An 11,821-nucleotide genomic window follows, 5' to 3' on the forward strand; every position below is an offset into this window, starting at 1 on the left:
CCCTTCCAGCCCTAATGTCTATGAAATCTATGAAACAAATAAACAACAGGTGAAATAAGGCAAAAGGGAGTCCCAGGATTCTACTCATCTACTAATTTACAAACATGAGAGTTCACGAAATATAAGGCATGATGTCACACCACTTATGGTGCAAGAATCTCAAAGATAAACTTAATCCCAAGGGGAAACCCCAATGCCCTTGGGCTTTTTCCCTAGCCCTTCAAGGAAGCTGGTAACTTCATGGGGGCCCTTCCAGTGGGACCTCCACTTTCAGGAGCCGTTAACTAACCAGGGGAGACTCCCCCTCCCTTGTGGGAATCCTTTTTTCCCTGTAACTCATGGCACCCAGGCCTGGAAGGTGGCCCTTGTCCTGTGTGCCAGGCTGCTCTCTCGCCTGTGGTGGGCTTCAGGGGGTTGCTATCCCCTGAAACAGGGCACCACTATGGAGAGCTTCTGGGGCCTTTGGCTTGGCCCTGTCTGCTGGCTCAGTAGCTCGAGCATCATCTGGCTCCCTGGACTCAACTTTTTGCTACGGGTTGGAGGTCTGGGCCACCTTGTGCAGCATCAGGCTCGGTCTGCTCCCGGACCCTCCGTGCAGCACCTCCTGCACCGTGTCTCTGGCTGCACGCCAGAGGTTGCAGACCTGAGCAGCCTCATGTAGCTCCCAGGGTTTGGATGCTGTGCTGTGCACTGAGAACCTAGCCGCTGGAGCCGTCTGCCATTCCCTGCTGATGGATGTCTTTAGGGGTGCTTCTGGGCTACTGCTGAGCAGCTCTCCTTAGCTCTTCTAAGCCCTGCTTTTCTCTTTTCTCTGTCCCAGATGGCTCCCTCTCATGTTGGGCACGCAGCTCCTTTTATATGCCCCAGGGCTCCACCCCTGAAGTCTTCCAGACCTGACAGTTTGCAGTCTTCAATCAGGTCTGGGGGGAGCTCCACTCCCCCTCCCCTCAGGAAAGGGGTGTGACTTAACTCCTCTTGCTGCCTCCTGATTGGTGGATGGACTCCACCAATCAAAAAAGGAAATCTCAAGCCTGGGACTCAACCCAAGCTCTGAAAGGCAAGCCTGCCACAGAAATAATATAAAATACTTTTTGTATATCTGGGCTGTATCCTATGTTAACATACATTATGCTATTATGGGCATATAATGAACAACTGTGCAATGCTGAAATATTTGAAACTTGGGAAAACTGCTACTATATCTAAAATTGGTTAAATACATTTTTGTTAGTAGTGAATACAGATTATTGTATTGGCTTAAATTTCACAGATGTGAACAAGATGTATCTGAAACCAACATGGAAGAATATGAGGGGAATCAATTTAAATGTTACTGGGGTGAAAATAAAGTACCAAATTTACGTGCTCAGCAGAACAAAATGTCCTTGGTGACTATGGATTTAAGAAATTGGTGGAAAGGAAAAAAATAATGGAGACAAAAGAGAGTGTTTTGATAGTATATGTGGAAGCTTTAAGCAAGTAAAAATATAGAGGAAAGAAAGAAAGAAAAATATAGAGGAAAGAAAGAACATATAGAGGAAAGAAAGATCCTAGTCAGGCTCCCCAGGTTTTGTTCCTCCTGCCTCTGGTGCTGATTTGCCTTGTGACCTCAGGCAACTCACAAATTATCAAATCTACAGATTTAGGTCCCTAACAGTGCCCGCAGTCATCCATTGCAGTTTACAAAGTGCCTAAGTCCCACTGATTTCAGTGGAAGTTTTGGGAGTCAGATGCCTATCCAGCTTAAGGTATCCCATTATTGAGGGCCTGGGAAGGGACCTTTGTAAGGGTTTTTTAGCAGCAAAGACAAGCCCTTGGTATGGTTGCTTTAATTCATTGCTTCATATACTCAGTAAGAGAGTTAAGTATTTCCGGTTTAATAGTGTTTATGTCACTGGTGTTTAAATTAATTTCCATTGCCTACGTGCAACTTGCAAATCTGGGCAACTGCAGAACAATTGCAAATACATATCTGGTCTGTGCTGATCTCACTGCTTGGTTCTTCACCTGGCTCCAGACTTGGTAAAATTCCACTGTGAAGTGATTAGTGACGTATGGTTTGGGTTGGTTTGGTTACTCCACATGGTACGTACTGAGAGTTCATTTATTTCAGCAACAAGTTTCAGTGTACTAACACTTAAATTCCATCTTGGCATTGCTGATAAGTAGCCTGTCCTACTTCTTTTGGTATGCAGTGAAATTTTGAAACTTCTGAGGGTGAGCACTTGATGTCCTGTGGACTTTCGAGCTCCCACCTGCCAAATATGACAGATTACTGGCTAAACAAAGCATTGGTAACTGAAAGGCATGAGCAAAATAGCCAGAGCTGTTAAACATCAAAATATTTGCAGCCTTTCCTAATGTTTGGACTGTGATATAAAATGATATTGTGGCTACCTTCTTTGTCTAATCCCCCCAAATTCTGTGGAAAGCAATGTAAAGTGTGTTACATACAGAAGAGAAGACCCCTTTGGGAATAAATAAAATGGTATGCCTTTGCTGCCTCTTGGGACTGTATGATCTAAGCATTACCATTGTTTAGATGTCTGAAGTGCTCTAGATCTCAGGCTGTATTGTAACTTGAAAACCACAGTTTTTCTTGTTAAGCGTAACCCTTTGAATAACTTGATGTGCATGAATATCATCTTGGCATCTGTATATCCTAAAACTCAGCTGCTGCATGGTGGTTTTGCCAATTTTTGTAGGTCATCTTTGCAGACAGTAAGAACAAGTCCAAATAGGACTCCATAGCTTGTGCATGCATAAATTCAGAACAGAGACTGTTTGAAACCTATCTACTACTCATTAAAGGATTTGGCTAAATGTCGCATGTTACAAAGGAAGACTCAGACTATGACCTTCTGACTATCTGTTATAGTTGTTTTGAGACTGCTGTTTTGTCAAATATAGAGATGCAAACTGTCTCCTATCTTTGTCTATCTAATTACCGTATGGTGCACAAAAGTCTGTACATTCATTTTATTTCATATAGGTACTTATTAGGAAAGACTGGAACATGCTGAATGTCCCCACTAAATGTTTCCTATGCTTCTTACTCAGGATTTAAAACTGCAAAATCCTTTTGAAAAACATCCCTTCATTTTCAGTAACATCATTTTTTCTTAGGATTGGAGTATCTGAGGAGTGAAGTACACAATAAGTCATTAATGTGCAGCAGTGTTGTGATGCACAGCTAAGCTTTGTCTTTGTAAAATATGAGATCACTCCCTCCTTCTTTCTTTTTCCTCTCTTTTACTTTCCTTCTTAAATCTTGACACTAAAGGAGCAAAGGGCTGCTTGCAGTGCTGTATGCCAGGGGCAGTATAGTTGGATACAGCACAAAACTTTTCTGCACTTCTCATTCACACATTCCTAAGTTCTGACATGAAGGGGCATCCAGTGGGTGTGAAGGTTTCCCACTCAAGCATGCTGTTAATTCCTTGGCCCTATTGAATACATTTCATACTTTGTGAAATGTCTGGTAGTTTAGTGATGTGGACCACTGGAGCAGAGAAAGTGAAACTCATTTCACTGGAGGGACCTTAACAGCCATATAAGCAGAAGGTCATGCTGATCAGACTTTGATTTGAATTGGAGAAGAGCAGTAACTAATCCAATAAGCCATCAAGGCCCTGTAGGACATAGTCTTAAATCAAACCTTTGCATGTGTGACTGAAAAGAATTAACACTTGGAGATCATAACGAGTGTTCTGCAGTGAAATTTTACCTGGCCATTGCATTGGTTAATATAATTTGGTGACAAGCTCTCAGACATATACAGCGCCAGCCTTTGCACAATGAATACACTGTATGAAAAATAAACGTCTAAAATAAGGGACGTTCATTTTCCAGTGGGCTTTTGCTATGCTTGCTGGCAGCAATTTGTGAATCAAATCAAGCAGTAGCCTCTGTCAATCTATGAATAGCTGTGGTGACACGACTGTTGTTTATCATTTTTTAAACCAAACATCTCTAATCTAAGATAAGGGGAAAAAAGAGCTCCTTTATTTAACTACTTTTTTTGCCCCTTACCCCACTTTCATACAATATTCCATAAGCCTATCACCCAAGATGAACTTAAATGTTGTTTTCAGCATAGGCTATGAGATTTAAAAATAAAGGTCCTTGTCAGGCAATTTAAACACAAAATTTAGGCATTATTTACAAAAACATAATTACTTGCAACTGAAAATAAAAAAATGTTTTCATGATAAAGAAATCCAATATGCACATTTTTCACAGAAATCCAATATGCACATTTTTCACAGACATACAAACATGCCTATGGTGGTAGTAGTTAGTCAGGACAACCAGTGTCTTGTCTACTTAGGTGACTTTTGCTATGGTCAGTAATTCAGTTATTGTATCTAAAAGTCAAACCAGGACTTTAGGGGTCAGAGTCAGGAGCTATCATAGATGAGCCAAACAAAAACCTGGCTGAGTCTGTAAAGCCAGTGCCAAGGTTGTCTCAGAAGTCCTTTTATGCATAGCTTGTAGAGTTACCATATCTGTTGTAATTTTCCCTACTGGGATTAAAAGAATAAGCCTTCCCACCAAGTATATAAATTAGTTCTGTAGTCATGTTGTTCCCCTTCTTGCTGGTGTCCCAGCAGCTTTGTCAAGAGCCACTGTATAAAAAATGGCATAGCATGCCATGAGAAGGGTCTGGTGACATCACAAACTACAAAAGTGAAGCTCAGATGGCTTAATGACACCAGAGTCTATAAACAGCTGTAGTCTTTGAGCCTACAACTGGGTTCACAAGAGGAAATCGGAACTCCACTGAAATCAAATCCGAGCTGTACACATCCTGTTGCAGGAATGGATCCTTAGGATTTATATTGGAAGTGCCTTGTTTGATACACAGCCTCCAGCAGACACAGCACTGCAAAAGTATTAGAGCATCCCAAGGACGAATTCATCTTTGTGCTACTCTTCTGAATGAAGTGGCAATGGTCCAAACCATGAATTTGACCCAGATAAATTAAAGATGGAAAAGTTACTTTTGTCTGTTAGCACCCATAGAGGATTATTTCCTTTTGTATGTTTAGTACATTTAGTAATACTTGGTTCAGTCTATTTTTAAATGTATTAAAAGACAGGGCTTCTACTTCAGGCTCTCTCTCATTGGTATTTCTGGCATTTTTGCTTCAGATTCCAAACATACAGAGGCCCAAGGTAGAAATGAAAAGTAATATGTAAAGGAAAGTCAACTGATTTTTTCCAGACAACAGAAAAAGTTTAAAGCGTTTTTGTTTTTTGGGCAGAGAATTGAGCCAGCCCTTAATATTAACCAGACTGGTTCCCTGACCTCTTTATGTGCAAAGGGGAAACAAGATGGTTGCAGCAGGTGGGTGCGCTGTGCTAAACACGCCATTTTATACCTTCTACTGGGCACTGTTTGGATTCAATTTCTTATTCTAAGTGTATGTACGACTGGGTCTATTTCTTTGACTTTTTTGTTTATATTTTTAATTATGTGCCTCTTCTGAACTTGAGGTAAATGCACAAATCTGTTAATAATATACATGCAGTGGTCTTGATGGATACACAAAATGATTTTTCGCACCACTAAAAAAGGTCAATCTCCCTAGCACTACTCAACCTCAGAGAAAGGGTGGAGAAAGAAAGGGACCTTGTATCATCCTCTGAAAGTCAGCAGTTTGGGGCTCTTTTGGTCTACTGAAGGGAGTGGATTCCAAATTTTGCCTAGAAGGAACCTTTTGCTTCATTATACTTAAAGTCGGAGAGACATTAGCTGTATATCCTCCACTGTGGCATGCAGGACTCCAAATATGAAAGCCTTCACAAGTTAAGCCCTGTCCTTAGCACTGAAGTCTGAAATAATATGGAAGCCTGTGAAATATATGGAGTATGAATAAGATGCCCCATGTGATATGCAAGAAATATCACCAATCCATCAACAAATCATTTTCTTTCTTAAGTGACATTTCAGAATGGGTTTCAATAAGGGGTTGCTTGTGTGTTTGTAAATTCCCTTTAGGATTAGTGGGATTTACAGGCATATCTAATTAATAAAGTGTTTCATAGTTTCACAGTCGGTAGGGTCAGAAGGGACCTAAGCAGATCATCAAGTCTGACCCCCTGCCATGGGCAGGAAAGAGTGCTGGGGTCAAATGACCCCGGCTGGGTGATTATCTAGCCTCCTTTTGAAGACCCCCAGGGTAGGGGCAAGCATCACTTCCCTTGGAAGTTGGTTCCAGATCCTAGCCACCCAGACTGTGAAGTAGCGCCTCCTGATGTCTAGCCTGAACCTACTCTCAGTCAACTTGTGGCCGTTATTCCTTGTTACTCCCGGTAGTGCTCGAGGGAACAGGGACTCTCCCATTGCCTGCTGGTCTCCCTTGGTCAGTTTATCGAGAGCCACCAGATCCCCTCTTGGCCTTCTCTTGTGGACGCTGAACAGGTTCAGGTCTCGTAGCCTCCCCTCGTAGGGCCTGCCTTGCTGTCCCCAATCATGCGAGTGGCCCTCCTCTGGAACGTCTCAGTGCTATCCACATCCCTCCTGAAGTGCGGTGGCCAGAACTGGACGCAGTACTCCAACTGCAGTCTGACCAGTGTTGTATAGAGGGGGAGGATCACCTCCTTGGACCTGCTCATGATGCATCTGTGGATGCATGACAAGGTGCGGTTGGCCTTCCTGACTGCGTTCCCACACTGCTGGCCCATGTTCATCTTGGAGTCAATAATGACTCCAAGATCCTTTTCTGCCTCTGCACTGACGAGAAGGGAGTTCCCCAGCCTGTAGGTATGGTGCTGGTCCTTCCTCCCCAGGTGCAGCACCTTGCACTTGTCAGTGTTGAAACCCATCCTATTCTCATCCACCCACCCCTGTAACTTGTCTAGATCTAGTTGCAGCCTGTCCCTCTCCTCCAGTGTGCCTACTTCTTCCCACATCTTAGTGTTATCCGCAAATTTGAACAAGGTGCTTTTCACCCCCTTGTCCAAGTTGCTGATGAAGATTTTGAACAGTGTGGGCCCAAGGACCCTACATCCCTCCAGGTCAAAAATGACCCATCCACCACCACACTCTGGGTGCGGCCCTCCAGCCAATTAGTGACCCATCTGACCATGTAGGCATCGACACCACAGTTGCCTAATTTTTTAATGAGAATGGGGCGAGAGACGAATGAGAGAGATGAGTGTCGAAGGCCTTCCTGAAGTCCAGAAAGACTATGTCCACTGCCACACCTGTGTCTAAGGATTTTGTGACTTGGTCGTAGAAGGGCACCAGGTTGGTCTGACAGAACCTGCCTCTAATGAACCCGTGTTAGTTGCCCCTAAGCATAATCTTCCCTGCTGGTCCCTTGCAGATGTGTACCTGGATAATTTTCTCTAAGACCTTCCCCAGGACCAAGGTAAGACTAACAGGCCTATAATTTCCTGGGTCCTCCTTCCTCCCTTTTTTGAAAATGGGGACCACACTGGCCCTTTTCCAGTCCTCTGCCTGTTCTTTTGTAATATCTTTCAGAGGATCCCAAGAATTAATGACATAGGCCTCCCAACATCCTTTAGCTTGATAAGATTGTACCCATTTCACAGAAAAGTAAACAGGCACAGAAAGTTTGAGTGAGATGTCACAGGTGTCCCTGCTAACAACATATTCTATCATGCTTGCAGAGAGGAATTAGGCACTTTCAACTGGTAGATTATTTTACATATAGCAAAGTTTATGCAAGTATTTGAATTTTAAGAGTCTAGCCCAGGGGTGGGCAAAATATGGCCTGCAGCTGCATCTGGCCTACAGCGGGTCCCTCAGCCCCACTCAGCCCAGGCACCCAGGGCACCCTGAGCCATAATGCACGTGGCCAGTCCCACCACCCGCAAGCGTGCAGTGGGGGTAGGGCAGTGCAGTAGCTGAACTTGCTTTCCAGCAGCTCTCACAGTGGTGGCTTCTTCTTGCTGCTGCTGCCAGTTTCTGCTGCCACCACAGAACTTGGCCTCACTGCTGGGGCACCCAGGCCTGTCTGCTCTGCACCCACTGCTGGGGTCATTAGATGTAGCAGGCAGGCAGGGTCTTCATGGAGATTAGCTCAGGACCTGCTTGGGCAGGGCACACTCAGTGGGGAGGATGGGATGGAGCCACATGTGGGCAGGGAGCAGCATCTGGGAGCAGAATGGGTGGGTGGAATTAGGGCTGGGATTGGGATCATAGGGTGGTGACAGGGCCTCTTGTGCTAGGCATCCCTGCCTGCCTATGATCCCATCCCATCTGCCTGGCTGAGTATGCCCTGCTCACGTGGGTCACAGGCTGGTCTCCATGAAGACCCAGGGATCACTGAGCAGTGACCAGGGCTGGGGGCAGAATTGTGATCTGCTCTCTGCACACCCCCGCCCACAGAACTGGTACCTGTTGCAAAGTCGTGTGGGGCTTTGTCCCATGGCTCTGTCCCAAGCTATCACAATCTCACAATCCTGATCCCAGCCCTGCCCACCCATCCCACTCCTGGATACCCCTCCCCACCTGTGGCCCCATCCCATCTGCCCAGCCGAGCACAAGGCAGAGCCACTTAGGGAGTTTTGGTGAGCTGTTGTGACCCATGGAGGGAGTGGTGGGGAGTACTGATCTGGCCTACAACAGGTCACTGGAACTCCCTAAGTGGCCCTCCAGCCCAAATAATTGCTCCCCCCTGATCTAGCCAGAGAAAACATTGCAAGCTCAAGGGTCATAGAAAGACATAGACTGGCATTGCCACTGGAGGGAAAGGGGCACCGCGTGTCAGATCGGGCCATAATTTTCTATAGAAGATCAAATTTCCACAAGAAAAGAGTAGGACAAAGAAAAGAAGGATATTATTTTAAGGAAGAAACAGGTGTTAAAATGCAGAGCAAAATCTCATAGCATCAGGTGTTATTCAGCACTGGAACAGACAAACAATGAATTCTAATCCTTGCTCTGATACTGACCTGTGTGGGAAGTCAGGTGCAGCACTTCACTTGTCTGCCTCTGTTTCCTTTCTGTCCTTTGGCTTGTCTGTTTAGATTGTAGATTCTTTGGCGCAGATATTATGGCAATCACAATAGGCCCTGATCTCAGCTGGGGCCTCTAGGAGCTAAGATAATACAAATAATGATGGATTGTTTAATTATAAAATGTATACAGAGTGATCCTAGCTCAAAATGTACTAGCTAATCTGATAGCTCATGGATCCCCAGATTTTGCTTTACAGACCTATTGGTATACTTCCTAGTGGTTCATGGGGAGCATGTCCTGTTTCCAGCTGCTCTTAGATTAACTAGACTTTTTTTTTTGCAAAGGAAAAGTATTTCTGTAAACTGTTTCCATATTTAACTAGCTTATTTGTTTTTTTTTAAATATGTATTCACTGCATCCCAGGAAAAAGCCCTTGTAATTTTTTTCCAGTGATTTTACAATGCTAGCCATGGGGGAAATTAGGACTATCAATCGGTGTCTGGAAAAGAGTTAGCAAGAGTTAATTAAAATGTGTATGGATAGGCCTGCCCTGCATAGATATATTTCAGCTAGCTCTAATCTAGCTAGCTCAGTATCAGTTGCAAGGAAGCCACAGCAACATGGGCACCAGCTGCTGAGTTAGAATCAGGGTTTTTGATGGGCCTATGCCATGGCTTCATTGCTGTAGGTATCAAAACAAACTAGAATAAATGAACTTGGGTACATTGCACAAGCTGCAAGCATACCTGCCAAATGAAGTGTAAAATATGCTCTGAGATTCTGACAGGTATCATGACAACCAGTCAGTCCTTCCCCTTGTCCCATGAGCTGAGGAACCATATGGTGAAATTCTAGTTAGTACACTTAAAGTAAATACCATACATCCCTCCCCACTTTTAACAATCCCCAAGAAAAAATTGACTAAATTTATCATAGTAAACAGCCTCTCTTAATGAACTTGAATCTAGATGCTACTGAGGTTCCTTATAATGGTGCTTTGTATCTGATGAACTGTTTTTCATGAAGGTTGTAGTCATCTAAAGGAATCATTTTATGTGCCTGTCATTGGGAGCCTGTGCTTTTCCCACTGAAGTATTGTAGAATCTTGGTATTAATGTCAGACCCAAAGTCAAATTCTGCATCTGGAACTTAGCTCTGTATATTTATATGCTGATTCCAGACAGTACTACTCAGGACAGCTATGATAGGAATAATCAAATCTCATTTTCCAGTGCCTACAGTGACTGACTGAAGGTGTTAAGAAGGAATTGTTTTTGCCAGTCCTACAATATCCTGATGGCTTTGCACAATTGGTTATATGCATCATACAGAATCTTCATTCTAAGTATCAGATGCTGGCCACTGCCTCGAGCAACATCCCAGACTTGCTGAAGTGGTGGTCTGATGGCTGTAGAAAATGGTGTGCTTTTTCCCTTTGGAGTTGTACATCCAGCAGGTACGTGACTGAACAACATCCAATTAGAGTTTGGTTGGCTAACCTGTGTTCTTCTGGTGGCTCCTTCATCCAAACTTTGTCCTTCAACAAAAACAGACATGATTTAAAGTTAGGAGTAACTTTAATACCTTAACCTCTAAATTGAAATCCCAAATCAAGAGTCCTTTCCCATTAATCCCTGAATGTTCATACATTCTCCCATTTGACAATTTAGGGATTATGCTGGATAAATCTTTTCAAATCTCGTCATAAAGCAGAAACAGTTATGGAAGGATTATAGAAGGGTATGCAAGATACACAGCAGTCCATGGTGATCATTATGGCCCCAATCCTTGAAATGCTTAGGCATGCTTATGCATAACATTAGTTACAAGAGTAGGCCCATTGACATCAATGGGATTATTTATATGAACAAGATGACTGTTTGCTTGATCGGGGTTTCTGAAGTTACAGTTCCTTTCAAGCAGTAAGTTTGCTGTTTGCTTCATTTCTTTAAAATGGAGAAAGCAGGAGCTCTGATTCATTTGGTTGTGGAAGTGAGAGAGTCTAAAACACTTGAGTGAAATGTACTATTATTTGAGTGGAGAATTTAAAAAAGCTTAAAATTATGAGCTATGGTTATGTCTTCACTTAATAAGGTATTAACTGACATTATGCTGTCTTTTGAGAGACTATGCATGTGGGTTAATAGTTTCTGGCATTTTGTCTACTGTAAATGAGCTTTCAGAGAAGGGGAAATAGTTACCGTACTGTCTTAACAGATTTACACATGTGAATTTTTTCATTTCTTATTTTTTAAAAGTGGGTGATTTTAATATGAATGGAAGCAGACTAACATGGGTCTGTGCTGAGTATCTTGACTGTTTTTAAAAGAATTGATCGGGTACACCCCATCCTGGGTATGCAGCAGCCCTTTAATTTTCCTTATTACTCCCCTAATGCATGACTTAATGCCAGGGCTCTGGTGTATCAGGGTTTTCGAGGGGCACAGAGTGATCTTAACACAGCAAGAGCGCGGCTGTGCCTGCTCTCAGGCAATCACTTTCCAACTCACTGCACCTTGATTCTTGCTGTCCCAAGCGCCTGCAGGATGAGTTCGTTTCTCTTCAGCTTGAACGCACGGCAGGACGGCGCAGAAGGGGGTTGCCTGCACCTGCCCGCTGCAGCCACTAGATGGCAAGCGAAGCGTTTTGAAACTCGGCTGGCAGAGGTGGCAAACAGCTGGGCTCTGGGGAAATGCCTCGACGTGCCCCGTGTCAACCCAGCCAATCTGACTCGGACGCAAATGTCCCCGCGTGCGCCATGCGGCGGGCCCGGTAGCCACTAGCCCGGCAAAAGTCCGCACCCTGCGCGCGGGCTCAGCGGCCCGGGCCCGCAGCCCTCCCGTGCGCGCGGCTCTGCACGTGCGCGCGGCCGCACAGGTGAGGCGG

Source organism: Gavialis gangeticus, unplaced genomic scaffold (assembly GCF_001723915.1).
Source record: "Gavialis gangeticus isolate Ggan-Ray unplaced genomic scaffold, GavGan_comp1, whole genome shotgun sequence".
Classification (NCBI taxonomy): domain Eukaryota; kingdom Metazoa; phylum Chordata; order Crocodylia; family Gavialidae; genus Gavialis; species Gavialis gangeticus.